Here is a 26,945-nt window from a genome sequence, read left to right as displayed (position 1 = left end):
ACACCGCCTTGTCTTCGGCGCCGGCAAGCTAGCGAGGCGGGGTGTGGAGCCGAGTAAGACCATCTGATTGGCTGCGGCCTGCTGGCGGATTATGCGGGATGGGGGAGGGGCAAAGCCCCGCAGTGACTTTTATTAATCACACCCTTTCTAAAGCGTTGGAAATGCAGCTAACTCATTTTCCTGCTTTTTTTTTTTTTTTTTTTTTTTTTTGCTTGGTTTTGGTTTTCTTAATCAGCCGGGGCCTCCGGCGGGGCTCACAGTGTAAAGTCAAACTTTCTTTTCTCTACTTCCTGTTGAATCTCTGATACTGCAGGTAAATAAACTTCCCCACCCTTCGCCACCATGTTATTAGTTTTTAATCGTGTTCAGAATCTGTTAAATTTGTTACAAAAGCCAAAAAAAAAATCAAATCACGTGATACGAAGTCAGTCAGTAAAATCCAACTTTCCTTTTTTCTTCTTCCTGGCTAATTTACAAGACATGTCCTGTTGACTCTGCAGCAAATTTCTCTACCTTTGGCCTCCATGTACTTAGTTTCTTTATCATGTTCGGAATCAGTTAAATTCAATATAAATGCCCGACTGACTGTGTATCACGTGATACAATTTTTTGGACCCATTGCGTGTGAAACCGGCCGTAAACCTCCTCCTGTTTTACGATGCTCTGGCCGCAGCGGTTGTTCATGAAACAGCCGGTGATAAAGTTGTGATTGAATGATGGGAAGTCATAATAATGATGATAATAATAACGATGATAATAATAATGATGATTATCGCCTTCAAGCCTGGTTTCAGACGCCGGCTGGATTTATATAAACACATCGAAACGGTTTGCGCCTGGCGTTTTTCAAACCCGCCGTATATTTACGTCCGCAAGCGCGTCTCGCTCTCCTGCTTGTCACATGATATAAACAGCAGAGGTGTGTGATGGTACATACACATACACACACCTAAGCGATCCGACGGCTGGCATTACATCGAAGCGTCGTAAACACGACCTGCTGCTGTGTCGGGGGGGGAGGGTACGTCAACCGCCTCCTCCAAGGAAAGCACGCATGTGACAGGAAGCATACCGACAACGTCGCCGATAGCAGTGCCGCAACCCGTCGTCTGACCAGCTGAATAAACCGCCCTATGGAAGTGGGGGGGGTTCAGGATCAGAGTCTGAGCTGCCAGAAATTGTCCGGAAGTGATGTAAAACCTCTGGGAGACGGTTGTCACGGCGAAGACTTTCAGCAGACGCCGTTGCAACTGATAGAGGCCGCTTCCACAGCCGGCCTCAGATACTGGGGCCATCCGGCATCTGTGTGTGTGTGTGTGTGTGTGTGTGTGAGAGAGAGAGAGAGGGCGATAGAGAGAGAGAAACAGATCGACGAGAATGTCAGAGTGAAAGAGAGCAGGTGCTTTTCATTTGAAAACAGGAAGGTGAACGCAGGAGGCGACGCCGCCTCCTCCTCCTCCCTCTTCCACCTCTACTTCTCCTCCTTCTTCCCTTCTTTCTTTTCCTCCAGCCTGCAAGCTGCTTCCCCTGCTGTTTTAAATCTGACCTCCCAAATCTCACAGTCTCAACACAGGAAGCTCTAGATGATGATTATAATGAATTAATAATCGTGCTGATTGCCCTTATAGACAAACATTCATCTGTTCAGTCATTCATTGACTATCTATCCCCTTATCCTAAAGTGCATGTTGCAGAGGGTGCTGGAACCTAAAATCGCTGTCATTGGTCCAGACGCAGGGTTCACAGGATCACGTAAACAAACATTCACCCATTCATTCACATGTCATAGAGACACACATTCACTCTCTCCTTTATATGTTGTGTAGACATGCAGCCATTCACCTTCTCATTCACATTTCTGTGCATTTCTGTGCGTGTTTTTGGATTGCTGTGAGACCATAACAACTTATAATTAAATATATTTAACTTACAAACATACACATTTTATTATTGATGATAATAATAATAATAACAATAATAATAATAATAATGATTAGGTGCTAATGAATTAATCATCCCTTCAGATTTCAGATGCTCGGTCGGAGGTGACCTTGGGCCCCAAACAGATACAAAAATAAACACAATCGTAAGCATGCACATACACAGCCCCCCCCATCAGTGATGTCATCAACCCTGATTTTTGTGTGGGTATGGGTGTCTGTGCGTGCGTGTGTGTGTTTTCATGGCGGTGAAATCTTCCCACGGGCCATCGGCTGGTGCAGCGCGTCGCGGTTGCACAATAAAAACGCTCAATGAAAAATGAAAGTGGGGGGACGGGAGGAAGGGAGGGGGGCGTCGTTTGCGACTTTACTCCCGCGGCAGCTGAGCGTGTGCTACTACATCGTAATAAACCATTCATTAGCCTCCTTTTCACAGAACGTCTGCCTTTGTTCTGAAGCTGCAGCGATGTCTCTGGTAGTGTTTCAAGTGTTAATTTTTTTAGAGGCGTTAAAATGTTCTCGGTTTTAAAGCATTGGCATATTTTATCGGTTTTGACAGCTCACGTAACAAAACAGCAAATTAAGAAATGGACGCGCACCCCCACACACCCCACACCCCACGGTCAGAAGCCTAATAAACCAGCGCCGGTAATTACTCGATTATGATATGTGCCGCTAAATAGTAGGGAAATAGGAGGGGGTGTGGGCGGGGGGTGTTTCCAACCAAACAGGATGCAAGGAAGCTGTCGTCATAAAAACACGGGGCAGTTAAAGGAAATTAACAGCAGGTTGGAGCGGCGGCTTGCGTGCAAACGTCTGGCCGGGTAAGTAAACAAATATGCAGTGACGTCAGCCGATGTTAAATATGAGTGTGTGTGTGTGTGTGTGTGTGTGTGTTGGGGGGGTGATACAGGAGCCTGAGCTGCTGCAGTGGAGTGTGTGCTACAGAGGAATGGGGAGGGGGGACACATAAAAATATACCAGACTCGTCATCTCAGAGGGGATAATGAACAAAGATTTGGCATTCAGCATTAATTGGGGATAGCTGGCAAGCTGAGGATAGCAACCGTGGCTAGTTGGGGACAGTAGATGTGGCTAGATGGAGATGGTAGGCATGTTGGGGAAAGAGGGCTGGGCTAGTTGGGGATAGCGGCAGAAGCTAGTTGGGGACGGTGGGTACAGATAGGTAGGCATTGTTACCATGGGGGCAGTGGCTATGGCTCATTGGGGACAGTGGGATTGGCTAGTTGGGGATAGTTGGAGTGGCTAGTTCGGGAATGTAGGCATACCTGGTTCGGGCCAGTGGGAATGGCTAATTGGTGTCAGTAAAGGTGGCCAGTAAGGGGAAGTGGCCTCGGCTAATTAGAGATGGTGGCTACTTGTGGAAAGCAGGTATGACTACTTGGAGAAAGTGAGTATTACTAGTTGGAGGGGAGTAGGCGTGGCTAACTGGGGGGCAGTGAGCGTGGGGGTGGGCATGGCTAGTTGGCACAGATACCGCTTAGTGTGAGGGGGACAGACCCGAAAAATTAAACTTGTGCCGACTCAGTTGGGTACGGTTTACTGAGAGGTCTAAATGAGAGGGAGGACACAGGGAGTAGCGGCAGAAGAAAACAGGAAGTAATGGGAACATCAAAATAGGGATGGTGGACGGCAAAGGTAGGAGAGGGCGGACAAATCCCGTTTGCGCTAAAGTGATGGATGAGGAAATGACGGCTGAACCCCGGCAACCAGCCACCTGTCGGCCATGTTTGTTTACCTTCTAGACCTTCTCAGGTGTCCCCATGACCAATCATGTCGGGGGTGACCCCTCGTCTTTCAGTCCTGAAAAGGATATCCGCTGAAACCAGCAGGGTCAGCATGACCTCAACATCAGTAACCATGGTGATAGCTATGATGTGTGTCCAGACATTAAAGAATGGGATTAATTGTAAAATTTACTTGGGGGTCCTAACCTTCACTCTGGGAAGGACATGGAGCTTGCAGAAGAGGGGTGGAAAGACCACCCTCCCTCGACCGTTGCTGTGGCAACAGCTGCACCTTAAACCCATGACTGTCTGGCCCACACATCTCATAATGCACCTCCGGCATACCCGCTCCACGGGTCCAGATCACACAAATCTCACCCACCCGATTTTGTAATTAAGGCTTAGTGGTTCGTAATCTGACGTGAACAGCCCGGCCAGGACGGGCGGCGACATCAGGATTGTAATCATCACTTTAAATCTCCTGCAGAGCGGCACCCGCTCTCCCGGGGCGGCGAGCGAAACCGTTTTGGGTTGTTCCTCGGCGACATGTGGGGGGAAAAAAAGAAGAGGGGGCAAACGTGAAAAGGACGGACGGAGGGAGAAGGAGGGAGGGAGGGAGCGTATAAACGGATCCGTCCCGACAGGGTACAGCAGAGGTTTGGGGATTTGAAATACAGTGCGAGCAAACTGAGGAGAATGGAAAAAAAAAAAGAAAAAAGGCAGAGGCAGCGTCCAGGGTCCCCTGATATTTGAGCCGGTCTAAAAATAGCAGTGCCGGAGTGGAGATAGGAGATGTACTTGTCAACGGAGAACGGGAAGTGTAGGGTTTTAGTGAAGATGGCAGCGTCGCACAAGAGCTCCACCAGTGGTTATGTGAACTCTGGCCCCGCCCCCTGCTAACGTTAGCTCATGCTAGGCATTGAGGAAGGTTGCAATTTGGACCGGGTGTTTGTTATAACAGCTGATATTGGAGTCGCCTGCTCCACCTTACTACCCGCACCACTCTCTGCTAGCGAATTAGCTTAAAAAATGACCATGTAATGGCCACGACAAATAACAACAAAACAAGCACAGACAGGAGAAACGTCCCCGGGATAAGAAAATGTCTGGTACCATTCAATGGGCACCCTTAAACTCTTACTACTTCAGATCCTTCAAGGGTCTAGTTTGTGTGTGAATTGATGCGCGGGAGGCGCCATGTTGGAACTCACCACGGCGCCGGCGGAGTCAGAGGGGGTGTGGCCTGTCGGGACCCGGCAGCCTGCAGGTTCCTCACCTCACCTGCAGAGGGAGAAAAAATACATCAGAGACTGGACGGAGAGGAGGACATGTAGATTTACATATCACGGATGACCTACATAAAATATGGATTTATCGCGACAGGTGATTCCCACGCCCCGAGCCCGCTCTGCGTTATATCCGGCGACCGGCTCTCCAATGAGGCAACGAAGCCATGAAAACTGCTTCGCCACCTGGAAACCGAGCACCCGGCATTAAAAAACAAGCCTTTGGAGTATTTTGAAAGAAAAAGCTTTTGGTGTCGTTGTCCCCCATCACCCCTAGATGGGACTGCTCGTTGCAGAGAAACAAGCTCAGGGCACTATGGTGAGTTATATTTTTCATATACTTTATATTTGTTTTGTGGTGTATCTTATTTTGAAGGCATGTTTAAGTGTTACCATAGCAACCAGTGAGCATGAGGCGCAGAGAGGATGTTACTCTTGATATGTTGTTGGCGCACGTCAGGAGGACGCTGCTAATAACGGTACATACCAGTGCAGAGTGGATTCACTTTTACTATTATATTTACAAAATACCGCAGATTTTGTGTTGGTCGTATTATCTTATTTTGCGGTATTTATCCGCCACACCTTAAAAGCCGGTCCGTGAAAATATTGTCTCACATTAAACTGGTCCGTGGTGCAAAAAAAGGTTGGGGACCGCTGCTCTACAGGATTGCCCTCCAAGGTACAAACTTACCACCTCAGATCCAGACTCATTAATATACACGTGTGTGTGTGTGTGTGTGTGTATATACATTTACCAGGAAATAATTCACATATTACTGAAAAACCAGCACCCAAAGGTAGTTGATAAATCATAGAGAAATCATGTTCTTTCAATTATAATGGCAGGACATCAGGGGAACCTTCAGCTCCCTGACGCTCGCAGAGAAGATATCCTATCAATACTCAACGTCTGGTATTGATCAGGCGCTAATGATCACTTATAAGGATGGCAGGCAGAACTGCCAAACTGAACAAACGACTACTGACATGGATCATTCCCGTGGCGATGGAGCGCCCGATGGACTGACTGATAGAGTACGTCCCCAGGCGAGGACGCTGGCGCGGACAGAACCATTAAAAAAAAGGGGGGGGGGGGGCTGCAGGCCATATGTCGGGGCATATGGAAGGACGCTCAGCTCGGTGTCTCCTGCATCCGCTCGCCTGCTGTGTGTGTGTGTGTGTGTGTGCGAGTGAGTGAGTCTACGCGTCCGCTGATCTGTATTCAAGACACACACCAAGGTGCTGAGATACACCGCACCCCCGCGGGGCCACGTAGATTTGTAGCTCCAAAGTCACCTTAAAAAAAAAAAAAAACCTTCTTGACCTTCTGCGTTCCCTGAATCTGGTATTTGTCCCCCTGTTGTCGGAGGCTGGGCTGTACCATTCTGATTTAAAGGTAGAGGGGTTGCAGAAATTCTGTTAACTCCTGCTTGGATGATACTTGAAATACACCCATATGACACGGCCGTTAATGTGATTAACCCCGGATGCTGTGCGGACGTTTGGGAACTGTTGTACATTGGCAGCGGCCCCGGTGTCGTACCGGACGGCGTAACCAAATCTCAACGTCCGAGGAAGGAAACGGACGGAGGTATCGATCTGCAAGGACTTCCTGTCGACCTCCTCCTCCTCCTCCTTCTCAGGAGATCTGTCACCTCAGCTCCTGATTCAGGGTTTTTTATTTTTCCCTTCCTTTCCTTTTTCCCCTTCCATTTTCTGCACTCTCTCCGCAACCAGCACTGCACTTCTTCCACCTGAGCGGCGGCAGATGTCAATCACGGTGATTTAAAGAAGCCAATGTTGGGGATTTGACACCGGGAGCAGAACGGATGGGGTGGGCCGTTCCTTAACAAGCATCAAGCGTCAGCTTCTTCTAAAGCTGAGGGAACAAACGGTTTGCGAGGTGTCAGACGTCGACGGATGGGAGTCTGAGTCTGCGACGCGCACCTTAAAGCTCGCGCTCAAAAACAAACCACGGAGAAGAAGACGACGAGGAAGACGACATTGACAACATGGAGCTGCCACAGCATCCATGTTCTGCATGGCGGGAATAACAACCATGGATCAGATGGGATGAAGTGTTTTTATTTTCTCACTGCACTGTTTCACTGTGTGAAGAAACTTGTCAGCCGTTTGGGAATACCATACTTTTTTGGGGTGAAAATGCAGATGTTCCCCTCCGAGCCCTGGAGACCCGTCTGTGGCGTAGCAGGCAAGAGGAGCTTGAACCTCTTCGAAGCTTCGTTTCTCACCCGTTCTGTCCATTACATTGCAAGAAAACAGCCGACGAGGCGGTGATCTGTGGTTTGCAAGATGGTTCTGGAAATGGGCGTCACTTATGAGTTCCACAAATCACCTGCGCCACAAGTTCCCTTCGGAGAAGCAAAAAGACCCTGCATTGGAGTAGCACCTAAAATGGTTTGAGGAACTGACGCGTGGCTTCTCTGATGTTCCGGTGCACAAAGCATCGGACTAGTTCCTGGAAAGGTTCCTGGAAGTGCAACAAGTTTCAACAGTGCAAAGATACATTGAAATCCAGCACTACATTTCTAGAAGTCTCACTCTTCATTATCTCAATCCTAAAAACCTGGGAGGCACCAGGATGCGCGTGAGATGATCGCGTTAAAATTCTCGCCAACCATCTTGAAATAACGGGGTTCTGAAGGAGGGACACGATGGGGGTCATACACCAGGGTAAAGATGGCAGATGACTCTCAAGTCCGCGCCTTTATCGGCAGGAACATTTGGAGGGGCAACAAAGGCTGCCATTCAGGGTCAGATCGACCTTTGTTCGCAGAGAGTCTCCTCTTGAGACAGTGCCCTTGGAGATCATGACGGCACGCTGATCAAAGATGACCTGTTTACGTCAGGGCAGCGACAAGCAGCGGCGCTGATGCAATGCTGGAGTCAAATCCCATTGGTCCGCAGCTGTGCTTCGGGGGGGGGCAGATGCATTGTATGCGGTGGCCAGGATTCGGACGCCCCAGGCAAAGACCAATTGTGGTTCTAGGGCTAGCGTAGCTCTTCATAAAAGGCTTATTTTGCTTCAATTCTGACTTGTCTGATGGGAAAAACCGAGACATAGCGAGGCCATCGAGGCACCTTATTGGCTGGAAGCTCCGACGGGAGGGGACAGGTTTCTTTCAGGGCAGTGTGCCGCAGATGCAGGGTTTCGGTTTTTCGTTCAAATTATGGTAAAGTTCTGACGTAACACGGTGGCAACATAAATGTCTGAAAACGAAAACTTGCAAAGCTGGCTAGGTCGTCGGCTACCGCGACATCACACAGAAAGCTAATCTGCCCAGCTAGCTGAACAAATCCAGCGAGAGCCTGATTTGGCGCACCGGTTCGGAGCCCCTTCCACTCTTCCCCGTTCACAAATGACACAGCGGCGGCACATCACATGACCAACAATATGGGGGGGGGGGCTTCAACGATGAAGAGGAGTAAAAAAAAACAACCAATCCACGGCGGACTAATGATCAACATCGCACAGGCCGAAATGATCTATTTATGCCAATACGCCTTCTGGAAATGGAGACATTGGATCAGAGGTCTATCGCACAGATTGCTGGACCAATCGGTGTTGCGTAACCTTTGGACGATGACGTCCAATCGGCTCAAAGTGCTGAGACAACGCCGCCCCCCCCACCCCGACCCCCTGCTGGTGCCTGTCAGCCTGTCTCCAGTTCAGAACGACAGGAGGAAAAGCAAGTGCAAGGACATGTCCGATTTAAAAGGTCCCAAGTAGTTGCCTATCTTTGGTGTATGCTAAAGCCGCGTCTGTGTGTGTGTGTGTGTGTGTGTGTGTGTGTGTGTGTGTGTGTGTGTGTATTTCCACACGCTTCTTCTTTCGCCTCCCCACCAACCCATCTGCTTTCCTTGCTCGCTCCGTCAGGCGTCTCTGGACACCTCAGCCGACAGCTTTGTGCAGCTTGCAAGTTCGGGGGAGAGAGGGAAGAAAAAAGAGAGACAGACAGAGAGAAAAGAGAGAGGTGTCGGCCTGGAATCCGTGGGGAGAGTCATTTTCACTTCATTGAAAACAAAATCCGGGAAAAGTAAAACAAAAAAAGCTAGTAGACGGCGGTTATTTCCAGGTGATAGTCAGGCTCGCCGTTGCAGGGGGGAGGAGCCAGATGGACAGCAGGCGATCTCCGAACAACGGGAATCCAAAACCCTCCCCCTGATTGGCCGATCCAGGGGATCGTGAGGTTCTACCTGAAGCCGCCGACCCGCGATTCACGATCGATTCAGGGGAAAGCAGCGCACCTCACTGATGCTGCAAACCTCTGACCTGGGTCGCGGCGCAGCCACAACAGTAACAACAAATTAATAGCACGTGTTAATTCCACCTGGGGGGGGGAGGGGGGGGCGCACCTTCGAAACGCCGGCAAAAGGCTAAGCATGGGTCGCCGTCAGGTAGGTGGGCGGGGGTACACATGATGCCTGACAGCCACTTTGCATAACTCGGTGTGACACGGGTCTCCGCGAGGCGGCACGCGCGCAGGAACCGCGTCGCCGGGCTGATTAACCCCCCGGCCGCTGTCGCGCGGTATAGATTATGAGTCAGAGCCCTGCTCATTACTGGGGAGGAGGGAGGCGGTAAAAGAGGTCACTGTCGTTTGACTGGCTGCCGCGCACGAGGCGACCTGGCGGCGAAAACATGGAGGGGCATCGATGACGCCTACATGTTTTCCCTCGGGCGGGAGAGGCACCAATAATCATTTGTGCAATGCGGTGAAACACGGCATATCTAAACTCTCCTTCTGTCGGTATTCGTTACTCGATTGCCGTGGTGACGGGCGCAAAACAGTATTACACCTCGCTATGAGTAATAACACCTTAACTACACATGCGCTTTTTGATTTTTCCTAATAAATCACAAATCCATCCATCTTATGTCCGTGTGGATGATTTTGGCGTTCACCGATTCCCTGGGTAGTTGTCCGGCGCTTTTCAAAAAAAATTAAAATATATCAGCTGGACCAAGACAGAAAGATTTTTTTTTTTTTTTGTTAAATATACACAGCACTTGATTTCAAAATGCCGGCTCCATGCGTATGTGTGTGTGTGTGTGCGTGCCGAGTTAAAACATCCACCCATCAGCCGGTGGAGCTCACGCCCACGAGGCCGTGGATGGCGAGGCATTCGGGTGCACGGGGTCAGGAGAGGAAGCAGGAACGCTGCTATAAATACTCTAATATGTATTCTTTCTTTCCCTTTCGCCGCCATCGGCGTTTCGCTCTCAGCTCACGTCGTTTTCTCTATAAATGAGCGCAAATATCTCACATGTGAATGAGAGGGTGAATTTTTGTACATCTCTATATGATGGTTAGTCATCTGTATGATGAAGGTTGTAGGTCGGCTCCTGAGGTATGAATGAGAAAGTGAGAAGAAAGAGCAGTAGTAAGTAAATGAAGAAGTGAATGTATGAATGAAGTCTCTATATGATGTCCGAATGAGAGGGTGAATGGATAATCTCATATGACGTGCGGTGAATGAGTGAACAAATGGTTGGATGTCTCGAATGTGAATGAATGAATGCTTGCATGTGTCTATATGATGTGAAAGAGGATGAAAAAGTGGTCGGTAAATGAAGAAGAGAATGAGAGTGAATGAAGCTGGATATGATGTTCGAATGAGAGGGTGAATGGATATTAAAATCTACATGATGTGTGAGTGAGAGGGAGAACGGTTGTACCGTATGTTCTTAAAAGTGTCACATAAAAGATGTGAATGAGTGAATGAATAGTTCCATGTCTCGGATGTGAATGAATGAATGGTCTTATGACGTGAATGAGAGGGTGAATGAGTGGCAAGAAGAAAAGAATGACGGTGAATGAAGTCTCTATAAGAGACGGTGAATGGATATTCATCTCTATATCTGGCCAGGACTCTCTTGAAAAAGAGGTTTTTAATCTTTCCTGGTTAAATAAAGGAGAAATAAAAAATAAATGTGTGTGAGTGAGAGGGTGAATGGTTGATTATCTCTATTTGTATCCCTGGATTGGCAGCCAGTCCAGGGTGAACCCATGGATGAATAAATACTAACACTGCCGATAAATGAGTGAATCAGTTCAGTTCCTTCTTCACAATAATCAAAATGAGTAACGTTATTTTCAAAAGTACAGTTACTGCATGAAGACGATGACAAAACAAGCAAAGCCGCAGTTGTTACGTGCACCTGTGCATGCATGCGCTGTTACATCATGTGCTGAATCAGGAAAAAATAAATAAATTCACAAACACAACAAGAGAGGAGGTAAACACAGTAAACACACAAGGTATGCTCTGCACACACACACACACACACTCTCAGTACTGCAGCTGTTTGCAGAAAAAGGGAACCTGAATACGTCAATGCAGTACTGCTTGGAAAAAAAAAAGAAAAGAAAAAAAAACGCTTACGACAGACGGTCGTGTTCCAGTGGGTCACTTTGGAGAATTCGGGCTCGGGCTTCTTGCTGGATGGAATTCTCCTCAGCCGGATTTGCGAAACCCCCCGAATAAAGGGTAAAAGGAGTGTGCTTGACCCACGCCTGACTACCAACTCAGAGTGGCAGCGTGGCACGGAGCTCTGCCTGAGGACGGCGTGGATCAATCAGCACATCGCGGGTCAGAGGCAGGTCGAGGTTCAAATTCCGGGCAGAACACTGAAGTTCCATCTTTTTCACCTGTTCCGTCTTGTGGGCTCGCTGACAACTCTGTTACCGTGACAACTGATACTTATATTGCTATATTTATCTTTTTTGTTGTTTCAAATTTCTTTCAAATTTGGTTGACTGTAAACACAATGGTTCTGAGCAGTGAGCATGAAGAACACAACAGTTTATATGGGTCCCTGAATAAATAATCTGCAGCCAGGTAAACCAATGTATGCTTTGGTACTTGTGTTTAACCAATTGCCTGCAACAACCTGAGTTGCTGGGTTTTGCGGCGTCCAGAGCGAAAAAAGCCCGGCCGGGTCATTTGTGAGGCACGCGACGAAAACCATCTTCGCGGCAACCGTGTGATTTGGTAGTTTACATGAAGAGATGTCAAAAAACATGGCCCCCTGTACGACCGGATGCACCAGGGCTGTCAGACCCTATGTTTGTTTTAGGTGGTGGGCTGTTGCTGCGACGCCCCCTCGGACCACGTAGCCACGGAAACTGCCTGGAAAACTGCGGGGGGGGGGCTGTGGCCGAATGCCAAGGGAAACATATGGAAACTGGCGAAGGCCAGGGGAGCCGCGAGCGCCATTCGCGGCGGCGGCGCCGTACATCTGCTGAAGCAGGGTGGGGGGGTTATTTTCAAACATCTTTCAGTTACGCTCCCCCAAACTCCCGCCCCACCCGCAAACTTCTCCAACTGCGGATTCTCACAACTCAAGTCAACAACCGACCCCCCCACCCGTCGGACATTAAAAGACGTCAAAAAAAAAAAAAAAAAAAAAAAAAAAAGGTAAAAGGCGGCAGATTCTTAAGAAGGTAAGATTATAACCTGTGCATGTCAGCCACCCGGCGGGGACGCCGGAGGCAAGACCACCGGCGGACATGAATAATGCAGGGGTGCGCCGACGAAAATAAACACGATGTGCTCGTTCGGAGGGTTGGGTGGTGAAGAGGAACAGGAACTCCCACCACGCCATCGGAGGTTCGAGCGCGTGTGGGTTAGCCGGGATTTAACGAGATTCACGGCCCCCGAGATGCTTGTGCTCTCGGACCCCTCCGGGGAATTATCGCTTCCTTTAAGATCACTGTGGTTTTTTTTCCTCCCTCTCTTCCTCCTCCCTTTCTTTTCTCCGTCTCCCATTCATGTGACACGCCTCCCTCGCTAATCCTCCCCGGGCCGTCGACCTCGCACACACAGGGGACACTGAGCTGTTCAGCCGCTCATTCATAGTGAATGCACTCCTTGTTGGCGCGCATGCATGTGTGTGTGTGTGTGTGTGTGTGTGTGTGTGTCTCATTTTCAACAGTTTAATTTCCTGTATGATATCACAGTAGCCAGCTGCTGGAAGAAGTGTTTTTTCCATCAAACGGTCCCCATTACTGAATTAAACTTGTGTAACTTGAGAGTAGTATTCACCGGAGTGCTGTAGTACTACTACTGAACCTCCATGTTCTCCATCTCTATGTTCTCCTTCTTCCTCTCACAGTGGATGTCTCCGTGTGCGGCCCCTGTGATTGACAAGGTTAAGCCCCGCCTCCTGGCCCCACAGACAGCTGGGATTGGCTCCACTGCATCGCTGGCAAAAATGTAAACAAAATTGAAGTGACGCTCAATCTTTACTCGTGGATGTGCATTTCCATTCATTCATCATTGAATGAAATAATCACCGATCAATCACACGATCACCTGTCAATCAAATACGCAGAGTAAAGAGAGCCTCTGATTCAAAGTCCGGACAATTCAGTCTTCAAAGTTTCAAAGTTTAAAAGTTTCAAAATCAGCAAATTAGCAGTTAAGTTACATTAAACAGTAAACAAACTATGAGCTCTTCAGTGGACGTGTATTTTGGGTGGAGGAGAACGACGGAGAACGTGCAGGCAGGAGGAACATGGAGAGAACCGAGATCAGAGCCTCGAACCGCATGGTAGAGTATTCATACCTGTGAGTGTGTGTGTGTGTGTGTGAAGCTCCAAACAACATGTGTACGCGTTCGTTTAGTTTTCCCTTTCTCAATGTGATTGCGATGACGGTCTGGACTAATTCCTGGTCCTCACATCAAACCACCTGGCTCTTCATTCATCCAGTTTTTTTATATCATTTCTATTTTATATAATTGATATCATATATATTTATATATTTGTTTTTTTCAGCTCCCTGGGATTCCTGTTCACCAGGTTCAGCCAGGCGAGCCGCCTAATTAGATTTAGGGAAAACAAACGTGCCTCCGGAGGCTTTTCTGGTCAGTCATGTGATCATAACCAGCCAATCGTAAGGCTCCAAACAGTAGCACGGGAAAGGGGGGCTGGCCTTTCCAGTAAAAAAAAAAAAAAAAAAAAAAAAAAGTTGGGGGTGATTCATAGATTCATAGTGTGTGCCAGGTGAGTCCGTCTGAGCGCCTACTGCTTTTTTTGATTTTTTTTTTTTTATTCCCCCCCTCCACCAAAAATCAAGAAATGGGTTCGGCGAGGTAATGTTTATTTTTAGCCACTGTCGTCCCATGCCTGTACACCGTTCCGTTGGCACCACCGATCTGTTTTGGTTGTTTTCGTTCGCTCGTGAGCTCCCCTTGGTTCTGCCCGCCGCCGCCCGTCTCGGCCGCAGACAGGAAAAAAAAAAAATCCAAAAGAAGCACGGGGGGGACGAAATAGTCGAGAGGAAGCTCGTAACGGCGAGCACATCACAACACTTTTTATTTGTTTTATTTTTGTTTTGGTTTTAATAGGGGGTGTGGCCACGCTCGTAAAATCGACATCACGCTCTTGCTCGGTTGCTGAGAAAGAGCATGCTATGAGAATGTTTAAAGCCCACTCTCCTATTATGGCCACGGGCGTTTGTCAATCCAACCGCCCCTTACACACACGCACACACACACGATGATGGGAGAAAAAAAAAGGGTGTGTGGTGTGTGTGTATGTGTGGGAGGGGGCGGCACAGTTCCTCCAAGTGCTTTCAGACCGGGTTGGCCATGTGTGAGATATCACTTGTGACACATGGATAAACAATGGAGGACACCCCTGGGCCAATTGGTGTAATTGTGAATATGCCGGGATTGGGTGAAAATAGCCGTCACACACACACACACATACACACACACACACTCAAAGAAAAAAAAAAGACCTCCCTATTACCCTCCACCACCGCAGGTCCAAATGAAAGATGATCAATTCGATAACGTTTGTTCCGACGGAAACAAATATAGCCTAATTGGGGTTGTTTTATTTTTTGACATGCTGTGCGTGTGTGTGTGTGTGGGGGGGGGGGTTGAAAGGGCTCGGGGTTGTAATGTAAAACAGGCAGGGGAGAAGAAAGAAAAGTCAAATAGCGAGTGACGGAGAGAAGAGCGGCGAGCGGCGGCTGGCGTGACTTGTCAAGTGCAGGGCCCCGGGCCCGCCGCACACCACGACCTTTCCCGCCAGAATCCCGGACGCCGCCTGACAGTGGCGCCTCGAAGCGTGACAAACACGAGCCGTGATCAAAATCTCGCAATGCCGTATGCCGATGGATTGCGAGGAATGGCTCCACCCCCTAATTCGTTCGGGGGAAAAAAGGAAAGAAAAAAGGAGATGCTGTGTGAGGCTGAGATGGTGAGGACATGGATGGAACTGCCAGGAGGTTCGAGAGAAAAACCAGAGAGGAGCTTTATGGATGCCGTGGAAGAGGTCATGAAGAAGTCAAACTACGGCTCACGGGCCATATATGGCCCACTGCTTTTTAACCCGGCCCATCAAACATGAAATTTTATTAACGCTTAACCTTGTTTATTTTACCCTTTCCTTGAAATACCCAAATTCCCCCAATAGCTGGTACACTCTTCATACACTGACTTTTGTTGGAATGTGGCGCATTATTCTCAATGTCACTTTTTAGCTTTGACCATTGAACCCTGCTTTAAAAGTGAGTGGATCGAGGAAAAGGAAAGTTGATGAAGTTGATGAAGACACAACATTGAGGCTGGACAGTGTTCTTTTCAGCTGGGTTGGTCACGTGACCTTTGGGTTTGGTAGCCATTTTCAAATAACACAGTACTGATGATAACATCTGAACATCTTCCCTCTGTGAAAAAAAAAAAACAGTACCTATTCAACTAGGTCACACACACACACACACACACACACAAGCACTTGTGCTAAATGCTAATGCTAAATACTGCAACACCATTCTGGAGTAATTTTCCCCTAACACCTTGAAAGGGCAGGGATAGCAGGGGCCACGCTGATTTACCTAGAGTATGAGTCCACACACACACACACACACACACACACACACACACACACACACACACACACACAGTGATGCTGTGAAATTGATAGTAATGGGCTCTCTGGTGACGCTGGCTGCGGCAGCGAGAGGTGGTCCGTCCGAATCTCCCCCAACTCCCCCCTGAGCCATCTGCTGCTGCAGAGCACACACATGCTCATGCTCTCACACACACACACACACACACACACACACACACACACAAACAGGTCTTTTGCACAATGTCTAACATACACTACAGCTCTATGAATATTTCAAACACTGAAGTTCGGCATCTCATCTGTGCATCTTATATGAACCGTCGACAGCCTGCAGGTTAGCTTCTTTTATTTAATGCAAGGACCCTTGGACACACACACCCACACACACACACACACACACACACACACACACACACACACACACACACACACACACAAGCACGTCATTTCCGTGAAACTGCAGGTAAGGGGAAAAAAATAAAAACAGCTCCTCTCCCTCACCTTCGGCAATGTCACGCTCGTGAAACGGGGCAGGCGACCTACGGTGGCCTCGTGAGCTCGCATGCTCTGCGAAGGGGGCGGGGGGGAAGGGGGAATCTGATTGGTTGGCCAGCAGGGGGGAAAGTAATCAATCACAGGGAAATTACTGGCTCTTTGATGACAGAGGACGAGTAAGTGTCACTGGGCGATCAATCACATGATGGTAATGACGGGTCCGCTGAAAGGGTCACACATGGCAGGGAACGCTCTCTCGCGCAGACACTCACACAAACACGAACAAATGCGCACGGCTCGCTGGCCGGCTAACTATCGTCCCATTTATCTCTGCCGCCGAACGATCAAACGCCGGCCTCGTAAATCATAAAAAGCTGCCACCGCCGTCTGTTAGATGACTACAAACCCGAGGAGGGAAAAATGAATATTGTGAGAGTCAGTGAGCAGCGGATGGACGGCGGCCGGACGGCGGCCAGCGCGGGATTGACAGCCCACCCCCCCAGAATAACCACTGAATATGTCATCCGCGGCGCGGGGGACGCTAATGTCTCTATACGGAGGAGCTCCGAGGAAAAACAAGCTTGGTTTTCTAATTTTTATCTTCTGCCTCACAGCATGAAGGGTCCCGGTTCAATTCCAGTGTATGTGGAGAGGCACAGAATGAATGGCTGTTTGTCTACATGACATGTGGATGACAGGACGAAGGATTGTTATGTCTCTACATGATATACGTGTCATACATGGCTATAAATCTGTGCGTGTGCATGCTTGTATGTGCCTCTATGACACGAATGAGTGATCAAATGGGTTTTTTTTTTTTTTTTTTTTCAATATGGCAGGTGTCTGAGACGGTAACTGGTTGCTTTTTTCCGTATGACAAGTTGTGTGTCTATTTTGCAAAGTGAACGGTTGGATTTCTCGATGAAAGGGTGAATCAGAATCTGAAAATGATCCCGGGCGACACTGAGTATGGTTATTTTTCTCTAGACCGGTGGTCCCCGACATTTTTTGTACCAGGAAAACTGTTATCAGTTCACATTATTTCATCTGAAGACAACAATTATACTTTATATTAGGCAATTACAATATTAAATTAAGCCGTAGAGCGAAGCCGGAAACTGACGTTTTTAACGTTTCGGAAGGTCTAATGAAAAAATGTATAATTTACGCAAAGAAAGATTTTCTTTGTGGACCAGTACCAAATGATCCGTTGGAGACTTCTGCTCTAGATGACATGTGAATGAGAAGGTGAACCCCAGCTGCTGGGACAGGCGCTAGCCCTCCTGAGACCTGGACTGCAAGATGCAAGAATGAATGAAAGTGATTGGTCCTTGTCAAAATCTTCTTGTCATGGCAACTGGACTTGAATTTCTTCACTTGAAGACATTTCACCCCCTCATCCGAGAGGCTTCTTCAGTTCAGATGACCTGTGGGGATTTCCCCAATAGAAGTGCCAGGGTGAAATATAAGTCCAGATGCTGCCACAACACGACAATTTAGACAAGAATTCACCATGACCTGGACGAATGAGAACCTTCGCAGACAAAGCAATCGGTCCATCAGCCTGATTGTCGTTTATGAGTAAACTATTTGAAAGGGATCAATTCTGAGACATTTGGATGGGAAAACTGGTATTTTATCAAAAGGGATGATTTGTGTTTTATCAGAGGATAAACACACACCAAAATATGTCATTTCAATCCTATATTTATTTATTTTGTTCGATTTAATGCATAATTTCAGTCCATAATTCCAACTCTAACTTCCAGGTCATCTCAAATGTCATAGTAATCCCGGAGAATTCCCTGCTAAATTGTTTTTCAATCCCTCGCTGATCTCATGGACGCATCATGTCCGGCCCTACCGGGCCACTGTTGACCTCCAGTGTCGTCACCGTGGCAATAACAACCGCCCGAATCTTGGCCCTTCGAAATTCCACAGATCTCCGTTCGTGAGAGATTCACAGACACGACGAAACACCGGAATCCCTCACCCCCCCTCTGTCCCTTCTGCTTCGTGATTGGACGCGGGATGGAGGCCAGCGTGACCTTTCCCCATCTCTGAAGTGTGCGAGTTACCGGGGCGACCCTCCCGGCCCTTCCAGTGATGTCACCCCTCTAATGCACGTTGCTAGCATGACTCACGTTTTCCTTAATGTTTAAACGTCAAGATGCTTTTCATAGAAGCAACTTCCCGCTGGATTTGCCGACGGCGGCGGGGAGTGCGAGATCTGACATTATTTCCCCTCCTACATTTTCGGTGTTCTTGCATTTGCATAGCCCAACGCGGCAAATGGAGCAGTAACCCCGGGAGTCAAGAGGGGGCAGTGTTGCGGGGGCAGAGAACACGACGACATCGGTAGAACCAGGAAGGAAAATTCTGCGCACATGTATTTAATAGATGTTGCTGTCAACACTCTGCCTCCTTCTTTGTCTGCTTTCAGACAGAAAAGTGTCTAGCTCGGTATTGTCCTAGGAAGTACCCTCATCCAGGGTGACCTTTTAGTTTCTGCATGCTCACAGGGCAGTAAGGGACGCCAGGAGGGACCAGTGTGAAGTACAATATAATAATAAAAATAATGATAATAATAATAATAATTTATCCTTTATTAATCCCGTGGGGAAATTCATTCTCTGGAATAAACCCATCATGGATGAACCATAAGCAGTAGGCATGCCGTTGACCAGCGCCAGGGGAGCACTTAGGGGTTCATTGTCTAGCTCAACAACATTTTGACACACAAGGAGGAGCTGGGAATTGAACCAGAAATGTTTGATTCCAAAGCGGATCGCTCTGCCTCCTGTGTCACGCCGCCACTTAACCACAGTCGACAGACCGTCGTGAAGAACAAGACAAAAACGACGAGAGCTTGCCCTAACAATCTCTGGAAACCCCTTTGTGATGCAGCAGGCCAGAAGCGCAAGGAACTCTTCCTTTCTCAGTTTCTTGCTGGTTTTGTCCATTTGGCCTCAAGATAAGCACTGACTGGGGAGCACAGTAGTTTTTCAAAGTGCCGCTCCACAGTCCACAAGAAATATCTTGTAATGGCAGTGGCTTATGAGTTCCACCAATGACCAAGCACCTACATCATGAGTTCCCTTCAAAATGAAAAAAGACCCTGGCTTGGATTCAGGGCTAAAATGGTTCTGGGAGCTGAGGTCCATGGTCCCTGGTTCCTCTGCTGTCCGAATGCACAAAGATCAGGTGCATTCGGACAGCAAACAGGCTCCTACAGTAAGAAAGCAGCAAAAAACAAACAACAACAAAACCTTAGAAGTGAACTTTGAATTCAGTACTGCCCTCTAGTGGTTGACAAGCAATGAGAAGCATGCATGGAAGTATGCAGACATGGCCGCAAGAGTGTATTTGAAAGAACATGCAAACTTATCCCATCTTAGGCCCATCTCCTCAAAGCGACCTTCTCTCCTTCTCCTTCCAGCCCAGGAGATGAGTCTCCTGACGTTCCATCATCATGGTATTTTATAACAACATCGGAGAGAAACCACCTACTAGACGCCAGGGCAAGTCACAGCAGCCAGCGGATAAAGCCATGACACGCAGGGGCAGGATAAGAAGGGCCTACCAGAGGTGTGGCTTGACCTTGGCAAGGTCCATGTTATGACCGTGAGGAGAGGAGGGTCTGGCTGCTTCAAGGTGAGCAAAAGAAGAGCGATGTGGCGACTGATTAAAATCAACAAAAAGCCGACACCAAGGCGGGGAGAGTTTGGGGTGGCGGCGGAGACGACACCGGAGGGCGCGGAGGAATTCCCTTGTAAAGTTTAATTGAGCGGGTGGAGGCGGTCGGTTTGAGGTTCAGGTTTTCCAAACGGCAGTGAAGGTGTTGGCTGAAACGCGTAGGTAGATACTGCCAGCGGCGGGGAATAAAAAAAAAAAAAAAAAAATTAAAAAAGGATTTAAAAAGCTGATTTGGGGTTTATAAGTCATGGCTGCGGGGGACCGTTCAGTTGAACCTGCATCCTGACGTCACACACACACGCACACACTTCATTTCCAAAACAAGAGAGGGTTCAGACATCCCGGGGTGGATTGAGCAGATTGACCCATAAAATCCTGCGTCGGATTCAGAGGGTCAGTTCCCCATTCATGGTGTGGTTCTATACATTTCTGCTTATTGCCACTAGGGGGCCTAGAGAGCCCCCGTTGAGACGAGACTGTCTGAATGTGGATTTAAAACCAGCCTTTACTTTGAAAGGGGAATTGTAGATGTTTTTTTTTTTTTAAACCCACAGGTCATCCTGACTCTCAGCTTCTAATAATCAATATATATGTGAACATAGATACTACAATCATTTTCATTCTGAAGAAACCCAGCTCCTGGCGCGCACACACACACACACACACACACACACACACACACACACACACACACACACACACACACACACACACACACACACACACACACACACACACTTCAAACAGACCAATTACCACGGGGCCCATTTTAGCTGATGGACTGAAGACCCGAAAGACTCATCATCTCTTCCTCTTAAAGGATAAAACAAGGAGCTTTGATTGTTTAAAAAAACTGTGTGTGTGTGTGGGAGGCGGGGGGAGGGGGGGGGTTGGTTCCGTCATCATAATAATGGGAAGCGTAACGGTTCAATCCTGGGGGGCGGGGGACTTTGGGGCAACCCATCCTGGTTAGCCCCGAACGTGGAACAAATTGCCTTAGCGGTTAGCTTCTGCGGCTAACATCCCGAAGATGTGAACAATGGGAAACGAGCGTGACACAAAAACGCAGAGGGATGCCACGGCAACACTCGTGTTTACAAAACTATGGCCATGTCTGATTAATAAAATGAATACCCGTCGACAAATCTGGCAAAGATTGGTCGTTTGTCAAACCGCCATTCCGCTCGCTCCTAACTCAGATCTCGGTTTTGTATCATGGTGCAATAAACAAATAAATTAGTTAATTTACATTAAATTAAAATGTAAAAGTTAGATTAAAAATTAACATTAATAAATAAATTAACTAATTCCCCCCATGGGGGTCTATAAAGTATCATCTTAAATAAAATATAATTGAAAAAAATCGACTGATCAACAGCTGTATCTGGGAAAACTCATAATTTGATACACTCGTCTATCAATATCAGTCGCCGTGGCAACAGGTGCTAACACTTGTTGCTAGCTAACACACGGTCAGAAACGGTTGCGGATGTGCTCATCTGAGCCATGCTGAAATTTGGGAGCCAAGCAAACTGGAAAGGAAGAACCACTGGGACATTCCTGATTTCTGTATTTTATCATATCTTTTGTTTTTGTTTACTTTGGATTTACCATTTAGACCCGGAGGGGGGCACGTGCCTTGCGAACGCCGGATGTATTTCACTTCAAGCAGTTGCATCCATCCATGCTTTTCGAGCCCCACCGTTCTCCACCTCCCCCGTGGCACATCGGATTCACCCTTCCCCTCATTACATAACGGCGAGTTTTTTAACTCACCGAAACTACGAGACATCGGCCTGACAATGATGGCGGGGGGAGCGGCATCGCAATGTCACGCCAGAGGACGAGAAGAGGCGGCGGCGCGGACGGAGACACACAAGGTCAACGGCGACAGAAGCTGACTGCAAAAGACAGGGGAGGCAAGTTGGTTTGTGTGTGTGTGTGTGTGTGTGTGTGTGCGCGTTGGGGGGGGTATGAATCAACAAAACTGTGCCGTCAGCATCCTCGAGGCGGGGGAGGGAGGGAGGAGTGTTAAGTGAGTTGGCGTGGGCTGCTGAGCCCGCCCCCTCCTTCCACCATCTTTTCTTTCTCTTTCTTGTCCATATGGCAGAATCCACTAGCCATAGAGTTCTTCGACCTCCCCCCGCCGCTACACACTTCATCAGTCTCACACGCACACGTGCGCACCTCCTCGCGCAGGCATCCCAAACGCTCCTTTCGCCTGTTTATTGCTATGCTTTTTCTTACTATCAATAATGCTAACATCAGGATGGGCACATTGGGGAAATCTTAAAAATTAGCAAGCTATTTCACTTAAAAAGTCTGAAAATAGCCAAAAAATAAAACTGAATAAAAATATGTAATGTGTACACTATTAAGTTGTTTAAATTCTAATGAAGGCTTTATGTGTAAAAGATCCGGCCAGGAATTCTGGTCAATGGGCGGAGGGTTTTTCAGCTCCGCTGCATTCAGGCACCTTTCCCCAGCATTTTAGAAGAAAAAGAGGAATTAATCCATTAGTCATGACACTGGGAAGACAAAAACACACACACGCAATTTGTTTGCACTGCGCATCTGACATGTGATTTTCAGTAATTAATACACATGTGAATGCACTTTGGACACACACACATTTTCCCCCTGCAACATGTATGAGAGGAGCGGGAGGCTCTGCAGAGGGCCCGCGCACGCGCACGCACACACACACACACACACACACACACACACACACACACACACACACACACACACACACACACACACACACACACACACACACACACACACACACACACACACACACACACACACGCACAGAGCAGGGTAATAAAGTGTGCGCCGATGATTGAACACAACCCTCGGGAGGCATAACGCGCACACACACACACGCGCACACTATCCCTGCAACAGAGGTGAGTAATAGGACGGCTCTATCGCCCTTCAAAATAAGAGCGCCTGTGCGGCCTGCCTGCCTACAACCATATTTCAAAGACAGGGCGAGGGTGGGTGTGTGTGTGTGTGTGTGTGTGTGTGTGTGTGTGTGTGGTGTGAGAGAGTGACGGCGAGTCTAGGACACCCCACAAAGCCTGCCATACGTCTTCAGAGAGGACGGAGTGCTCGTGGTGAACTGGAAAAGATCTTTTACGCCGAACGGCCTCTGGGTTAAACCATCGGGTCAGTGATTAATGGGTTATATAACAGAGGGCAGCTGTGGCTCCAGAGCCGCAGCAGGTTGGACGCTATCGTTCCCACCGGGGGATCAGATCTGTGCCGACGCTTCCGACGCACATATTCACTCAGACGTCACCTGCGGAGGAGTGTTTTGGGAGCGTCTTGTTATATTATTGTTATTGAATTTGTTTTCCCTTGCAGGAGGGGCCGAGGATCGAACTGGCAACCTTTCAGTTTGAAGGGTTTCTCGCGCTGAGCATCTGTGTAGGTGTGTATGTGTGTGTGTGTGTGTGTGTGGCAGCTCTTTGTTGGAGAGCTTCATATGATCTCAAGACTGACTGACTCTCGGGGTAAATTAAGAGAAGAACCCCCCCCCCCCGAGCTAAGCTTATTCCGAATCATGAAGAGACACCCCCTCCCCCTTCTATCAATTAATTATTCATTTAGTCCGTAAAAATGTCAGAAATCAGGGGGAAAAAAACAAGAAACGGGCTCCGGACTCTAGAGGGGCCTCCTCCAAGCACCAACTGGTCATGGATTCCTTTTTCGGTTCTGGCTAGGTGGTTTAAAATGCAAATATATTCAATTTCTTCTCTTTAGCATGCAGTCACGGGGATACTTGTGTGTGTGTTTATGTGTGTATGTGTATGGGTGTGTGTGTGGGGGGCTCACAGCTGGATGGAAACAGAACCTGGTACCAAACAAAGGCCTTTGTGTCGGCGGTGGAAACTTTGCGGCGCCCTCTCGTTTACGGGAAGGGGGGATTAAGCCCCTCCGGACGTCGTCCCTCCTGAGGTTTTGGCGTTCTTCAACCCCCCCAAACCCGAACACCCCCACCTCATCTATTTAATCGGCAGAGGAATGTGTGTGACGGCGGCACAGATATAGTAATGACTTTAATTCCTGCCATCACTGATGTTTGCATTCACCCTGAGTGTGTGTGTGCAGGGCATCTCGCACAGCCACTAAGGCAACAGGAAGTAGCGACATCATGTACTCATCGTATTCCAGTTCGGAGATTGGCAATGATCCTACTACAGGTGTGTATGCGGGATTTCAATGTGGCTGGTACACACACACACACACTGTGGCCCTTGGAAACCCCATAAAAAAATCGGGGGGAGACGCGTGTCTGTCATCACTGAAAATGCCAGGGGTGCCACGGGCACCGCCCTGCGGCACCCCTGCAAACGTGCGCTGCGCTCTGCTGCCATTTAAAGGCAGCACCGGCGGCCACTGTTTAGATTTTAGATGACATCATCCACCGACGCCCCCCCACCCGTCCTCCCCGATGTCACTGCGAGAGCTGGAGCACTGTCATGTCACCCCACTGGTATACAGTCACTTCGTCCATCAGTGTAACAGTAACATCCCACGACAGTATTTACAGGACGTCCCACAGACCGATGGGGGGTGAGGAGTACTTCAGTGCTATTTATTATTACATGAGTAATACATGAGGAGAGGAGAATTTACCAAGATTTTAAAAGGTTGTTTCTTCATTTCAGGTCGTTTTTCTCATCAAGCCTTGTTTTATTTATTTATTTTTTTTTTTTCAGGACACTTTTTATGCTTTCATGCAATTTCCCAAACATTCAGGTGATTAGTACTTTTGTAATAGTAAATAGTAATTTTTCATAAGCTCATTAATTTACAAAACAATCTGGTAAAGTTCTGGTAACGTTTTCACATACTAAGGTAATTTTTCTGAATATTTAGGTAATTTTTTTCTACATTATCAGTTCATTTTCATAAATACTCAAGTGATCATCCAAGTTACTAAGGTAATTTTCCTACAATTTCAGGTCATTTATGTACATCCTCGTACATACGCAATATACTAGAAATATTCAGGTGATTTTTTTAAAATGTTCAAGTCATTTTTTTTTAATATTCATGCCATTTTCTACATTTCCAGGTCATTGTCTAAATATACAGGTCATTTTAAGGTCATTTTCTAAATATTAGATATAATTTTTCATAAACTGGTCATTTTCAACATTTTCAGTCAATTTCCCCAATTTTCAGGTAGTCTTCTAAATATTTCTGTCACTTTTTTTTTTTCAACATTTAAGGTAATATTCTAAATATTCAGGTCATGCAGTCCAACTGTTCTTCTATTACATCTTATTTTATGACAAATTTCATTTTCAATAATCTAAGCATGGACTTGGGGTTCCGTGATCACGTCCTCCCCACCGACCTGCATGTTTCCACCTGGGTCGCTGTCTGTTTACATCAGAGGGAGCCGCTTTGCTCTGTCCTATGGTGTGTGTCAGGGGTTCTCTGTGTCAACCCCCTCTCACTCATACACACACACACACACACACACACACACACACACACACACACACACACACACAGGTGAAGACTGCGTCACCCTGGGCTCAAGTGTTTCCTTCGCCGGCCGTGAGTGAGGCTGTCTGATTGTACGGGACGCGCGAGTCTGCAACTGTCGCAGCAGTCAAACGCTCCCGTCATGAGAGTCTGCCGCCTCCACCGCCGTGGCGTCACGCTGTAATTACAGCATTATTAAGCCGTACCTCATCGGGAACGGCTGCGGTGCCAGTGTGTTCAGCAGGTGGCAGAGGCAGCTGGCGAACAATTAGTTGATAATTGTTAAATAATTCCTGCAGATATTTACGTCTATTCTTTATCGCCTGCTTTAATTGCCTGGCGTGCTGATTTCTAGGTCGTTTTCATTTTTATATGAGTTTTTATTTTCCCATGAGTTTAAAAATAAACAATGTTATATGAGCTAGCATCAACAGACCTATTGATTGGGTTTATAGAATCAAAACCCCCTGTGACGAAGGTGGCGGTGTATTAGATGCCCTGAGTATTAACCATTGGATAAATATGAAGACGGTCCAAGGTCATTTTTACCCCACAGGGATGAGGCGTCCGTCCTGCAGGCAAGACAGCCTCCACCGCCGCCGCGCCATGATGTTAAACAGAGAAAATGAGAAAACCTCATTTGTGTTTTTAGCAGATGCCTATTTCAGCATCATCACAGCTTCAGTGGCTTCACGTCACCAAGGGTGATGTGTGTGTGTGTGTGTGTGTGTGTGTGTGTGTGTGTGTGCCGGGGCCAAGTCAATCCCGACCTGCTTCACAGAAACAAATGGATCAAATTAAAATGTTCCCGGTGAGTGAGCAGAGTACAAGAGGATGCCCCTGCAGGCTCGTGACACCTGCTCCAGCTGAAGATGCGACGCGACCCGACCCCCCGCCGTCAGCAGCTGCTGCATGTCACGAGGCAGCGACCGCGACCACCAATAACTGCTGGATGCAGAAAGGGTTGGTGGGGGTTTAGCCACAAGGCTAATGCTCTAAGCTAATGAGCTGCTGAGAGGTTTAAGTATACAGCTTACATGTTGTCATGTTATGTGGCCAATATCAGCAGGAAACTAGTCAACAGCTAAATGATGACGCGCACACACACACACACACACAGACACACACACTGGAGACGACATTAACCAGAGCCACAACTCTGGCGAGCAGATAACGGGAAAGTACAGCCACCCATCCTGCAGGATCTGGTGTAAAAACATGGAAGGCTCCAGAAGAGCACGGGAGGGTTGGGGCTCCTCTGCCAGACACCCTAACATATTCTTATCAAAGCCAGGTTACAGGAAAGGACAACCCCCCTCCCGACGCACACACACACACACACCCACACACACACATTTGTAAACGTCAGCGGCACCA

General features: G+C 47.9%; 1 protein-coding gene and 1 long non-coding RNA gene across 3 annotated transcripts in view; one reads left to right on the top strand and one right to left on the bottom strand.

Moving 5' to 3' along the window:
- Window positions 1-26,945, bottom strand: part of adarb1b (adenosine deaminase RNA specific B1b) — a 117,495-nt gene that overhangs the window by 71,929 nt on the left and 18,621 nt on the right. For both annotated transcript variants that reach the window (XM_086145328.1, XM_086145329.1), the window contains exon 2: window positions 4,900-4,969. The gene's annotated coding sequence lies outside the window, so the exon portion shown is untranslated. The remainder of the gene's footprint in view (window positions 1-4,899; window positions 4,970-26,945) is intronic.
- LOC147234713 (uncharacterized) lies at window positions 2,684-13,256 on the top strand. The gene is made up of 3 exons (XR_015106038.1): window positions 2,684-2,764; window positions 5,072-5,293; window positions 13,118-13,256. It is a non-coding gene; the product is annotated as an uncharacterized LOC147234713 (long non-coding RNA).

Source organism: Fistularia commersonii, chromosome 4, assembly GCF_037954325.1.
Source record: "Fistularia commersonii isolate RoL2024-O1a breed Wild chromosome 4, RoL_Fcom_v1.0, whole genome shotgun sequence".
Lineage (NCBI taxonomy): Eukaryota > Metazoa > Chordata > Actinopteri > Syngnathiformes > Fistulariidae > Fistularia > Fistularia commersonii.
This window is presented reverse-complemented; position numbering and strand designations above follow the sequence as displayed.